The 6,356-nt window shown below is 38.3% G+C and overlaps 1 long non-coding RNA gene across 1 annotated transcript; it reads right to left on the minus strand.

Annotated features, from left to right (window-relative positions):
* Positions 1-5,364: 5,364 nt before the first annotated feature.
* Positions 5,365-5,929, minus strand: LOC120559690. The gene is made up of 3 exons (XR_005639349.1): positions 5,824-5,929; positions 5,487-5,569; positions 5,365-5,379 (listed from the first exon to the last, which is right to left on the minus strand). It is a non-coding gene; the product is annotated as an uncharacterized LOC120559690 (long non-coding RNA).
* Positions 5,930-6,356: the final 427 nt, after the last annotated feature.

Genomic DNA, 6,356 nt, shown 5'->3' on the forward strand with positions numbered 1-6,356 from the left:
TCCCATACACTATGCACAAGTCATTTGAAACCATTTTACAGTAGCATTTTGGAGATATGTACTGTGTATTCGACTTTTGGAGGCCTATATTGACCTCATTTCTAATAAGTAGAAAAAAAGAATGGTCAGTTGTGATACAGGACGTCCCATACACTATGCACAAGTCATTTGAAACCATTTTACAGTAGCATTTTGGAGATATGTCACATTATTCGACTTTGGAGGCCTATAGCTACTTCATTTCTAATAAGTAGAAAAAAAGAATGGTCAGTTGTGATACAGGACGTCCCATACACTATGCACACCTCATTTGAAACCATTTTACAGTAGCATTTTGGAGATATGTCGTCACTATTGCGACTTTGGAGGCCTATAGCTACTTCATTTCTAATAAGTAGAAAAAAAGAATGGTCAGTTGTGATACAGGACGTCCCATACACTATGCACAAGTCATTTGAAACCATTTTACAGTAGCATTTTGGAGATATGTACGTTATTCGACTTTGGAGGCCTATATTGACCTCATTTCTAATAAGTAGAAAAAAAGAATGGTCAGTTGTGATACAGGACGTCCCATACACTATGCACACCTCATTTGAAACCATTTTACAGTAGCATTTTGGAGATATGTCACGTTATTCGACTTTGGAGGCCTATATTGACCTCATTTCTAATAAGTAGAAAAAAAGAATGGTCAATTGGGATACAGGACGTCCCATACACTATGCACACCTCATTTGAAACCATTTTACAGTAGCGTTTTGGAGATATGTCACGTTATTCGACTTTGGAGGCCTATATTGACCTCATTTCTAATAAGTAGAAAAAAAGAATGGTCAGTTGGGATACAGGACATCCCATACACTATGCACACCTCATTTGAAACCATTTTACAGTAGCGTTTTGGAGATATGTCACATTATTTGACTTTGGAGGCCTATAGCTACTTCCTTTCTAATAAGTAGAAAAAAAGAATGGTCAGTTGGGATACAGGACATCCCATACACTATGCACACCTCATTTGAAACCATTTTACAGTAGCGTTTGGGAGATATGTCACGTTAAGTGACTTCACAGGTGTATAAAGACTCTCTTCTCACACATGAAATTGTACAGTACATACTTTACTGCCAAGAAATGATTAAGACTACGTGATTTATCACACTGAAATACTATATGATTTTTTTAAAAACATAATTTGCTTATTCGAGCCATTTTTTTATGAACATCATAAACTTTTAGAAACTTATCGAAAAAGACCACACACATGCATGAACATAAATAAAAATGCCATGTATTCCTTAGACCCTGCTAATAAAAATAAATAAAATACAATAAAATGTTCACTTTACATGGCTACTTTAAATAGACAATTTTAAATGGTAGGGAAACAATGTGTGCCTACTACTTGGTGCACATCTCAATAACACTAGCTAAGTAGATACATATGTCACACTGTCACAGAGAGAGAGAGAGAGAGAGAGAGAGAGAGAGAGAGAGAGAAAACGAATACGAATAGGAGTTTGATGGATTTAGGATGCTTAAAGTACTGATTATTTACATGGAGTCTTGTGGGTTCAGGATGCTTAAAGTCCTGATTATTTACATGGAGTCTTGTGGATTCAGGATGCTTAAAGTACTGATTATTTACATGGAGTCTGGTGGGTTTAGCGACACAAGCCTCAGCAATTCAATATATATATAATTTGCTTAAATTTTAAATACATACAGTGTTGATTTAATGGTGAAGTGTTAATTGTCTTAACCTTTTAGAGCTATACCTTTTTAAAACCTATTTAAGACCTTTCTGTTTACTAGAAACAGCTATGAAGTAGCTAGCGCTAAACCCACAAGGCTCCATTCAAAAAATAGTACTTTTAGCGTGAATAGAGCCAACACATTTTCACATGTATCTCGGTAACCTATGTGTTTATTTCAACCAACACTAGAGTTGTGATGGTTGGAAAAGTGTAGAGAAGACCAAAAACGGCTTTTTATAGTTTTATTTTGTTTCTGTCGACTTTTAATGTAGTGTGTTTTACGATGCTTAAATGACTGTTTATTTACATGGAGTCTGGTGGGTTTAGCGATGATGTGTGTGTGTGTTTGTATGTGTGTGTGTGTGTGTGAGTGAGTGAGTGTGTGTGTGTGAGTGTGTGTGAGTGAGTGAGTGTGTGTGTGTGTGCGTGTGTGTGAGAGTCTGTGTGTGTGTGTGTGCGTGTGTGTGAGAGAGAGTCTATGTGTGTGTGTGTGTGTGAGAGCCTTCGTGTGTGAGTGTGTGTGTGAGAGAGAATGTGTGAGTGTGTGTGTGTGTGAGTGTGTGTGTTAGAGGAGGGAGATTTATGTTTGACAGGATGTCATGTGTGTGTGTGTGTGTGTGTGCGTCCCTCCCTCTTTCACTCCCTCTCTCTCCCTCCCTCTCTCTCCTTCTCTCTCCCTCTCTCTCCTTCTCTCCCTCTCTATCCCTCCCTCCCTCTCCCTCCTTCCCTTCCTCTCTCCCTTCCTCCCTCTCTCTCTCCCTCCCTTCCTTCCAGAAGTCTCCATGATAGAATGTGTTTGTGTCAGAACTTGTTGCTATGGTGATTTCCACAGTGCAGGGGTAGGGAGGGGGAGACAGTGTCTTCCATGGGTCCAACATGTAATGATAATTAATACTCTAAAGTTTGTTCTGTAAGTCAAAAACCATGGGTCCAAACGGCAAAATATTATGATCACCAGAGAGATAAAAGTCTGGCGAACGCATTGATGTGGTTTTTATGTTTGTGGTATGAAATATATGGGACACAGAGCAGCTAACAAACAGGGAACCATCTGCATCCTTCAGATTTCCTACATTTTGACCAACTATGATGTATGTAGAATGAAAATTGCACGGGAGAGAGCAATTTGTTTGGAAATAAATTTCAGCGAATCGTACTGTAACTCCATTTTTTCTATCGGCAGTGTACGTCCGGGGGATTCCATAGTCACATGTCTGCGACCGCCACAAGATTTCCTACATTTTGACCAAGTATGATGTATGAAGAGTGAAAACTGTAGAAGGGAGAGCAATTTGTTTGGAAAAAATTCCGAGAATCGTACTTCAGCTCCACACTGACTCCCACTCTAACTCTCAACATTTCGGCCCCATACACACACATGGGAAAATCTGAAACGGTCTGAAAAGACGACGATACGTAAACTGTGATTTCGTAGAAAACGTGCTTGATATCCGAAAGCCCATTCAGCCCAATAAACGCCAAAATCTTGTCTTCGGTTTAAACTTTTAATCTTTTTTCTACATTAAAGTATGGCGATACAGCATGGTCCCAAACGGGGCTTGTTTTGAGCGATGTTAAGCGATTCCCCATTCAAGTCTATGGGACAATTTTTCACGTTTTTAGGCCGATTTCGGAAAACGCGTCGGCAAATCTCTTACAAAACACATAGCACACCATTCCCGAACGTTACAAATGTGATGATGTCATTTGTGTGCGGGTTGTGCAACGCCGCGGAGCCTAAGCGGGACAAAAACTGGCGGAATAATATTAAAAGTATGAGAACACTAATAGTCATTGTTCGATTGCACACATCGGCACACTGAATAATCAAAGCAATGAAAAATGTAAGTGAATTCAAGAAATTCCTAAATTGGACTTCCTAAATTGAATGCAAGAAAATGTCATTTCTTTTTTATATTTAGCCAGTACAGTTGTGGCAATTCCAGTCATCATCCCCACTAATGGCATTTTGTGGTATGTTCACACAGTTAGGATGATACCACCCCTTGCACAAAGAACATTCTACCATTACTTCACTGCAGTGTGCAGTCCTGCATATGCAGTACACATTCACATGTGTTTGTCCTGACTTTGGAGCACCAACTCTTGGCTCTGTTTTAAAATGGATTTGTCCTTTCTTGAAGGAAGTTAAAAGTTCAGTCCTCAACCGGCCCTCACGGAACTTGCAGTTTTCTGGCCTCAGGTTGCAGCACAATGCAAATGCAAAAGCAATTGCAAACAAACCACAGTTACTACAATTTGACTGATGTTGGACACCAGGGTAAATAACTGTAAATTTGTCTTCCTTTGGCCTTATTAACCATGACAAAACTTGTTTGTCTTTGTTGTTTAGCACTGTCGAAAGACTGTCATAAATGCAAACCTGATTGTTCCGACAAAACAGGTTGCTAGCAGTTACCCAGTGGTTGTTCCCAGTGTGTAAAATTTGCACAAATGGGCTGCTTGGAGTACCCACAATCCCTCCCTTATGTAAAACACTAAATAAAACACTTGACTGAAAGCCATGAATGTGGAGGGTACTCGCGCGCAAGCAAGTATGATGCAAAATCTATCTCATCACAGCTAAGCCAGTGGTACGGATGAAGAACAGCAGTCATTTTGCTATGTTTTGGGACCTGTGGAGGCCTTTGTAGTCTTGCTGCAGATTTCTTTTCTGAGGGGTCTGCTCCTGCCAGCATGGTCCATAGTTTTTATTTACAGATGTTGTTGTACTCCCAGGTTTTTGGGATGTCAGTGCTCCTTTAAAGGTTCCTGTGGAACAGATATGTGTTTTTCAAAGCCTGATAGATAGATAGATAGATAGATAGATAGATAGATAGATAGATAGATAGATAGATAGATAGATAGATAGATAGATCATCAATTATTCACCCTAAAAAGTGTAAATTCTTATTGAAGTCATACCTTTTCCCGACTTGGGTCCTGTCGAGCTGGTGTCAGTCACTGTCTGTGGTCTCTCCAAACCTGGTTTGTGTCCTTTGACTGGAGCCTAAACCATTCACATCACATACAGGAAGATATATTTCACATCACATAAACTAAAATTACATTTGTGGCTTCGAAAATACATTAATTTATTAGTGCATTTATTTCAAATCTGGATTTGGAATATTATGAAATAAAACGGAATATGTTTTAAATGTTATAAAGTATAATATAAACCGTTATCTATATTGTTATTTAAAATTGTAAGGAACAATGAAGTGTGATAATATTTTATATGATACTTTAATACCACTTTTGTTGTCCTGAATGGGAAACTCTTCTTTATTGGTGACACATAGATGCCTTTCTTGGAAGGCTTCCTTTTCTCCAGCGCAACATTTACCCTGTATGTCTTAAATAAAGCAGATTCATTGGAAGGATTATTTAAGAAATAAGTGCAGGTAAGTACTTATACTGAAGGTAAAAATTTCAATAAACTTACTTTCTCTTTGCGTGTTGAGTCAGAGAACTCCATCAAGAGAGCATTATGTGTCTGCTGATAAATCTGTACAAAGTCGTCAAGCCTTGTGAGACGACGTCTCTGGAATCTAATTTTTTCAGATCCCATTGGCTTTTCTCTATAGCCTGAGTCTTGTTTGTCCTCAGTGTAGTTCTACATATTGGATATAAAAATTAATGAGAGTTAAAGAGTACACATATTATGCATGTCATTTTGTACAAGTTATGTATTCACTGTGTAAGATATTATCAAACATGTACCTGTGTGCCTGACTGACTGCATCGCATAAAGATCTTGGAAAAATGATTGTAGGCTGGTCCTTTTCCATGGCGGCCAAGATCACCTATATTAAAGTAAATAATTTAGACCTTAAAATGATGATTACCCACAACACATTTTATTGCGCAGTGAACACAAATGAATGGATCAAATATGCCATATCGTGTTTTATTTCACTACAATCAGGTAATGAAATGTTGAATTAAGTTGATTTTTTTTTTGTTTTAACATTATGGCTGTAACATTGTCAAATATATGCCTTTGTTCAAATCCCACAACCTCACCCCAAGCAATCCTCAAAAATAAGTTGTCACTTACCCAGCATAAGACCAGACCACAAAACTGCCTGAGGTAGGAAATATTTCACCAGGTTAGGCATGAATGTAGGTGAATGATACTCATTTGGCTCACCCTTTACATCTACAGGCGGTGCTGCCACTATTCGCATAAATGAGTATGAAATGTTGTGTGCCCCAGATTGATCTGCAAATTAACAGATAGTTTCAGTCTGTATTTAAGCAAACAACTGGATTATTAAGTGTGGTTCCATAAAAGGAGGGAAATATATACTGTATCATGCTATATGAAATCATGAGTTACGATTTTTTAAGCACATATGTCATCACATAAAGCCAATGCTACATGACACTTCATGCTGTGTCACTCAAATTAGCAACAGTGCCCTAACCTAATTGCAGTGTCAAGCTAACATCATACACCATGATATAAGTATGTTATAACTACATTGAAGTGAACCAGAAACATACAGCTGTATAATGCACAAATCAGACAAACCTCAAAGTCATTTTCAGCATTTTCTGCACGGTCACTGCTTTCAGAAAAGCCAATTG

Source organism: Perca fluviatilis, chromosome 5 (assembly GCF_010015445.1).
Source record: "Perca fluviatilis chromosome 5, GENO_Pfluv_1.0, whole genome shotgun sequence".
Classification (NCBI taxonomy): domain Eukaryota; kingdom Metazoa; phylum Chordata; class Actinopteri; order Perciformes; family Percidae; genus Perca; species Perca fluviatilis.